The 7,659-nt window shown below is 40.3% G+C and overlaps 1 non-coding gene across 1 annotated transcript; it reads right to left on the bottom strand.

The window, feature by feature from the left end:
* Positions 1-2,981: 2,981 nt before the first annotated feature.
* On the bottom strand, positions 2,982-3,119 carry LOC127669047 (U4 spliceosomal RNA). The gene has a single exon (XR_007974258.1). It is a non-coding gene; the product is annotated as a U4 spliceosomal RNA (small nuclear RNA).
* Positions 3,120-7,659: the final 4,540 nt, after the last annotated feature.

The raw sequence follows: 7,659 nt of genomic DNA, 5'->3' as shown, positions 1-7,659 counted from the left end.
TGAAAGTGACATGATTGGTTTTGCAGGTAGTATCTGCTCTTAGCTAATACCTCTGACTATCCCCTACTGTTGGAAGATAAACACTAATACCCTCAAGATCTTCTGTTTATTCTGGCCAATGTGGGCTCCACCTTCGTGCTTTCATATACCTGACCCAGGATGTCGAACCATGCCATTCCCATGATGCTGAAAGGAGTCAGAGTAGAATGGGCTTCCCAAAAGTATCCCAGAACACTGGAGTCAGTAGATATGCACCTCGGCCTCTCTTTTTCCCCTGGCCAATCTGCACTCTTTGAGGAATTATGTTCTCCATAGCTTCATGCCAACTTGGAAACTGATCAGCAATCCTGTCAAGGAATTTCTCTTGACATTTTTATGTATTTTCTATTTCATCCCGTGTCCCCACACTGGCAACTTGGGATTACTTCCAGGCTTCAAGGGCCATACCAAAGTATTGCTCTATGTGGATAGCTACCAGCTGAAGGTTTTGTGGGAATGAATAAAGTGTGGTAACTTGCTCCTATCATTCTGTAACCCAGTCATAAATTGTGTTCACTGCAAATGGAAGATCTCATGGCCCCTGCATTTAGAAAAGGAGGTAATAGCATTACGCCATCCATTCTCTACAGATATAAAACCATATGCAATGAGGAACAGATTATAGTGTTTTTCAAGAAAGATACTTGTAGTTTTCCTTTGTGCTTTTGTCTACTAAGTCAGATAAGTTGGAGTGGGCTATTTTAAAACTGTGAGGCTGGTACCAAATGCTGCAACCTCTTTTTCTGTTATATTCCTCTGCTAACTCCTTGGGTCTTAGAGCCACACACATTAGTGACATGTTTGGATTTATAGACCAGCTCTTTGGGATTTAACTTTCTTGGGGCACAAGCATAGAGAAAGCAGTCAGAAAATGTACATAATTTAGAAGATGAATTTACAGTCTGTTCTAAGGGTCAATATGCTGGCCTTGTGCCAAACCAAGGCAAATGGAGAATTCCACAATGTGGGTTTGAGGAACCACATTCTAGAAAAAAAAAAGTTTAATAAGAGTGATTATGTGGAAAATTCATAGATAATCTTAAAAGTTATCTGGAATTAAATACAAAAATGACAAAGTTAATATTAACCTGTTTTAGGCCCCTATGTTATAATATTGTCAGTTTCTGCTACCTTAGAAGAAACAATGTACTGAATTTGAACATTGAATCCACTTAATCATCAAGTGATGTCCGAATATCACTTGTAACTGGTAAAAGAAAATTGATTATACTGATATAAGCATGTTGAATGTGTGTATTTCAAAATGTGACTCTAATCTGAGAAATGATTGACAGTTGATGGCTTCTAGGGGAAGAAAACTCAGTTTTTGTTAAGCAAATTGGTCCTAGTAGTAGGTCAACCCTGCTCCGGGGCGTGGCATCATACCCAAAAATATATGGGCAGCACAAATGGTAATCACTGAACTATTTTGAAGACCGAGGACACAAATGTTGGGAGGAGTGTATAGTAGAGGAAAACCTGGGAGGGTTTAGGAAGAGTAATGGAGATGAATATGGTAAAAAAAAAAAAAAATACATTTTATACATGTGTAACATTCACAAAAAAAAATACTTAAAATTCTATTAAGGGGATGGAGAGATGGGGGTCAGTGATTAAGCGCAGGTTCCCAAATGGTGTCTGACACTCATCCATACATAAACTCTGGCTCCAGAAGATCTAACAGCTTCTCTGGCCTCTGGGGTTACAAGTCATGTGCATGGTCACATACATGGTCCATATACACCCATACAGGCATCCGCTTATAAAATAAAAATAAGTTCTTTTAAATTATATTTTAATGTTTTTAATGTGACTCAAAGCAAACAAAGGGTAGCTTCTTTCTTAATGCTGTGACACTCAAGACAATCTAACAGGATATCTATTAAGCAAAAGTTAGTGAAACAATTTATCCAATATTCTGACCCTGTTTCAAAAATAATTTGAAAAATGCATGTTTTTATTTTTGTCTATGTCCATGTACTTAAAAGTCTAAAAATATGTCTTCACTCAATCAAAAATGTTATGCTGATAGTTAGCAAAAGACAAAAAATGTATGTTCACTGCCTAATAGGACATGTAGTCTACAGGAAAAAGACAGATAATGAAAATCATATAAATAACATGAGTATTACTCCATGATTTGTGAATAACTGCAGCAGAGGATAAACAAAGCACAAATGGAGGATAAACAAAGTTGAGACCCAACCAAGAATCATGGCTTAGGAACTTCATAAAAGGAAGCTAAATCATGGAACAGCCACTAGGATGCAACCTTTTATGGAGCCAGACAGATCAGTAGCGGTTATCCAAGTAAAACGCAGTTGAAAGAGCTTGCTGAGGCAAAGGAATTGGTGTGTACGAAATCCCTGAGTCAGATAAGAGCTTGTCTGTTCAGTGAGCTTTTTAAAAGGTCAGTGGAAACAATAGAAACAACAGGAAGCTAGCAAACAGGAAGAGATCAATAGACATAAGGAGCCAAACTAATGATCTTTGATTTTGTACTAATTATAAGGAAGGATTATTTGATTTATGATGTCTTTCAGCTTACTTCCAGATTGGCTCTGAAAAATACTTGGGTCTTATTTTCTCTGGTCTGTGTTAGCCCTCACTGGTATATGTTAGCTCTCACGGGTCCATTTCTTTGCCTATGCGATTGATTCCTAGGGCCGCCATGACAAAGAATCTCAATACAACAGAAATCCATCTCTTATGATCTGGAAGCCAGAAGTCTGAGATGCACATTCAGAAACCCAGGGAGAAGCTTCTTTGTGTCATCTCCTAACTGCTGTGGCTGCGTGTTGGTCATCCCTGAAATGCCTGGCAGATGAACTCCAATCTCTGATTTCATTATACACACTCTCTCCATTAATCTCTGTGTCTTAATTTGAATGCATCTTTTTTTTTTTTTTGGTTGGTTGGTTTTGGTTCTTTTCTTTCTTCAGTCTCTATAGAGACTGTCAAACACTGCTATGCAAACTATACTGCAAATCATCATGGTGGGTGGGGTATTGGGAAAGTTTTCAATTAGCAATAATCACACCATGGACAAACCTCATTGGCTACGATATTTCAAACAGGATTTCTCTGTGTAACCCTGGATGTCCTGGAACACACTCTGTAGACCAAGCTTGGCCTTCTAAGTGCTGGTGTCAAAGGGATACATCACCCCTGCCCAGCTTAAATGTCTCTTTGATAAAATCACTAGTTATAGAATTAGGGTCCACCATACTCCAGGAGAGTCTCATTTTACCTTGACTACATCTGCAGAGACCCTGTTTCTCAGATACCCAGCATGATGCAAAAAGAATATTAATATTCTTTTTATATTAATTAATGAAGAAAATCATTATGGTAGTAGTTATTCTTTAACCAGCTAGTTCCCCAAATAACCACACAGAGACCTTATAGTTTTTCAAAACGTGGGCCTTAGCTGGGCAGACTCTTTCCTAGCTCATCTAAGTTAACCCGACCACCTAACCTCATTCCTGTCCCCTGGTGACTTCTTCCTCCCAGGAAGTCCCGCCTTCCTCTCTCTACTGCTGAATCACAGGCTTTAGCCCTTTTATTGACCAGTTCATGTGAGGAGCCTGGTTTGTACAGCCAAAGCTGGTGTATGTGAGAATTAGCTCCTCTTGGAGCAACCAGATCTTGGGGTACATAATTTAGCATTTGAATACAGAACAGTACCAGACCAACCCCAACAGTAGATACCCACCATGAGGGCTTGAACTTGTGTTTTTGAGACCTGCAAACAAGGTCATAACGGAAGCTACTGAGCAATGTTAGGGGTGGAGTGATATACTTGTATTTGCTTTTTAACATCATATTGTGTGGGGGATGGATTGGAAAAGAGTAAAATCAATAGTATGCTTCATTTTTTTGTAATTTTGTGGATGTTATAAAAAGTTCTCAGCATATAAAATATAGATAAAAATTGAATAACTATTTATTAGTCATTTAAATATGCATCTGAGCTAAAGAAAATATAATTGATGATAATGAAGGGGGAAAGTGCACTGGGCAAAAATAGAAAAGGAGACTTAAATCCAGATTGATAAGCTGCCACTGTAGCTATAATATGACAAGGTACTAGCCAGTTCTTCATGTCTCTGTTTTAACTTTTTTGACCTGCAAACCCATAGGCCAGTACATTCCAGACTCCAAAACTCTCCATTGATTTTTTTTTCCACAATTGCCTTTACAATTTAAACAATTGAGAATTTATTCTTTCTTTAAAAAGCCTATTTGTTTCCCTGAAAAGTTTATGGAATAAATTCAAGGTGTTTGGTAAGTAATTGCCCAGGCGTGCAGGGACGTGCCTACCTGATCATTGGCTGGTGAAAGCATGCACATTATCTTCAGGACATCTGAGGAGAAAGAGGTCATGCTTCTACAGAGATGAACTCTCCTCTCCAAGAGAGAAAAATGCATTGCTTTTGTCTTCTGCCCCCTGATAAGCCTTAAACCTTAGTATCCCCCAAAGCAGTAAGGTGGCTGTTTTCCAAAAAAAAAAAAAAAAAAAAAAAAAGCACAGAGAGAAGAAATAAAGCAGCCTGGTGCAGTGCACATCTAAACATGCAATGGGAAAAATCTCCATTCACGTGACATTTCTGTTTCAATGGTGGGGCATTTGCATAGTGAACAAAGTTTCAGATTTTTGGTGAGATTACTAAATTGATCATAATTGGAATCTTTTCTCTAATTATGTATAGTTTGGTCTCATATTTATTTTATTTTCGCCTGCCTCCCGGGTTGCTGAGCGGTCTATCACACAGCTTTTCTACATGTATCTCAACAGATATATAAGAGCAAAATGGTAGGTACAGAGGCTGGAGAGGTGGCTCAGTGGTTAGACATGCCTAGTGTTCTTCCTGAGGATCCTAGCTATTTACCAGCACTGACACAGGGTCACGAATATCTGTAATAGCTCCAGAAGATTCCCAGAAGTCTTTTAACCTTTGAGGGCACCTCCAACTCATATACACATATCGACACATACATATAATTAATAACAAAATTAACTATTTTAAAACTATGTTTGGCCTTTCCCCTCATTGGGCATCTGAAGTAAGCATGATTGATCACCAGCAGTTTTACTGGATTGCCTGTCTGCTTGAGCCGCCATGGTCTGATGAGAAAGACCAACTGATCATGTAAAGGTTGGTACCCAAATGACATAGGCTTCATTAAGTTGGACTAAGCAAGCTTCATTAGATCATTCAAGGCCATCTACCCAATGAAATCAAGTCTTTGCACATAAAAAAACAAAAACAAAAAACAGTTGTGGGTGACCTTTAAAATATTTCGGGGGTTGGAGACTGAGCTCAGTGGTTAAGAACATTTGTTGCTCTTGTAAAAGATCTGGGTTTGGTTCCCAGCACCTACGTGGCAGCTCATTGTTGCATGAAATATTAAAAAAGACCGACCCACCAACTCTGTTGCCCTGGCATGGTACACCATGTCCCGCAGGGGTCCCGCTCAGAGTGACCCCAACTCCCCAGCAGTCCTGCCTGCCTGGCCATATCTCCATCAGGGTCCCTCTCGCTCACTTGAGAGTTCATCTTGCTCACTTGTCCACACATCCCATAGTCTACCAATTCTCACCTCAAATACCTGGTAGAAGCACGACTCTTAAAGCTTGATTAGTTAGCCAATAAGATTTATGTATATTTAAAATCACAAATACAAGATGCCTATACCGTAGCTTCAGAGCCAATTGGTTATGATAAAAGCTTTAACCCAAATATTCTAACCTTTTGATAACACCACGTCAGACTCCATTTTGGTTCCTTCTTTCTCGTCCTGTGACCTCTGAGACTCCCCAACTCCTAGCTCTGCCTCCCCTTTTCTGTCCAATCACAGGCCTTCCACTGCCCTAACATGATTGGGCATGAAAAATCTTGCAACAGCTCACAACTCTCTTGAATTCTGTCTTGGTTAAGGTTTTATTGCTGTGAACAGACACCATGACCAAGACAACTCTTAAAAAAGGGCAACATTTAATTGGGGCTGGCTCACAGGTTCAGAGATTCAGTACAGTATCATCAAGGTGGGAGCATGGCAGCATCCAGGCAGGCATGGTGCAGGAGGAGCTGAGAGTTCTACATCTTCATCTGAAAGCTGCTAGAGAATACTGGCTCCTAGGCAGCTAGGGCAAGACTGTTAAAGCCCACACCCACAAGACCACACCTACTCCAACAAGGCCACATGTCCCAATAGTGCCACTCCCTGGGTCAATCTTATACAAACCTTACAGTCCACTCACTGGTCCCCCCATAGGCTTGTTCAAACACATGAGTCTATGGGGGCTGTATGTAGCCATAACATAATTTAAAAAGTACACTTAGTCCAACTTCCAAAATCTTCATAGTCTATAGCAGTATCAACAATATCAAAAGTCTAAAGTTCAAAGTCTCTTCTGAGATCTATCCAATCACTTAATTGTAATCCCTGAATCAAGATAAGAAACCAGCTGGGCAAACTCCAAACTCTGCATCTCCATATCTGATGTCAAAGCAGTTTTCAGAGAATATACAAACAATTACAGCCCCCATGGGATACCATATATACACCAATACATTATTGACTTTATAGTCAAATAGTTTCTAAAATATATTTGTTAAGGCCTAGATAAAATGTTAAGGCCTAAATAACTGTTGCCTATCTACCAAGCCATTTTGTGCTGTTAGTAATATCATAAGGAAACTTTCTCATGCTTGAGTTGATTACATATTCTATTATGTTCTGTGCCTCAGTGTTCTTGGAAACCCAATCACAATAGAAGCCAGTTAGCTCCAATAAGCTTAGACCCAAACCAACTGCCAGTCAACACTTCCTAGACCTATGTATAAGCTTTTATGGTGTTTGCTTTTATAAGCTGGCCCTGTGCTGGACCCTAACCTAAGAAAACACCTGCACAAATTTGGAGTTAAGACTTCCATTTTGAGCAGGGGTTGAGGAAAGTTTAAGCTTCCAAGACCTCCCAGGGAACTGACATCCTGCTTGGCAGAAAGAGACATGTACGTGGGTAACATGTCCTGGTTGACAAGTTAAGACATGAATGTTAGGTAAGGCAAGTCCCCTGCCACCATTAAATACTCCAACCAATGGGAGCAAGATAAATGTACAACAAAGACATGTTCCTAAGGAAATCTTCTATCCCTAAATCTTTATTAGTGAAATAACTTGGCACAATGTTTGTGGATCTCAGACTTAAAAAGCTCTGGAGGGGCTTGGAGGCTTCCAGAGCCTTACAGAATCAGAGGTGAATACTAGCAGCCAACCTTTGGACTTAGCGTGGGGTTCACAATAGAGGAGTTGGAGGGCACACTGGAGGGAGGTTGTTCCCCTATGGGAAGAACGAAAATGTCGGTCATCCAGACACCCCAAGTCTCCCAGGGACTAAGCCATCAACCAAGGGGTACACATAGTTCCAGCCAAAACAGTGGCAGAGGCATGCCTTGTCAGGCATCAGTGGAAGAGAAGTTCTTGGTCAGGTGAAGTCTCAATAGAGGCCCCAGTGTGGGGAAATCGAGTAGGGGTTGTGGGAGTGGGTTGGGTGGAGGAGCACATTCTTGGAGGCAGGGTGTGGGAGGATGGGTTGGGGGTTTTCGGGGAGGG

This window comes from Apodemus sylvaticus, chromosome 18, assembly GCF_947179515.1.
Source record: "Apodemus sylvaticus chromosome 18, mApoSyl1.1, whole genome shotgun sequence".
Taxonomy (NCBI): domain Eukaryota; kingdom Metazoa; phylum Chordata; class Mammalia; order Rodentia; family Muridae; genus Apodemus; species Apodemus sylvaticus.
This window is presented reverse-complemented; position numbering and strand designations above follow the sequence as displayed.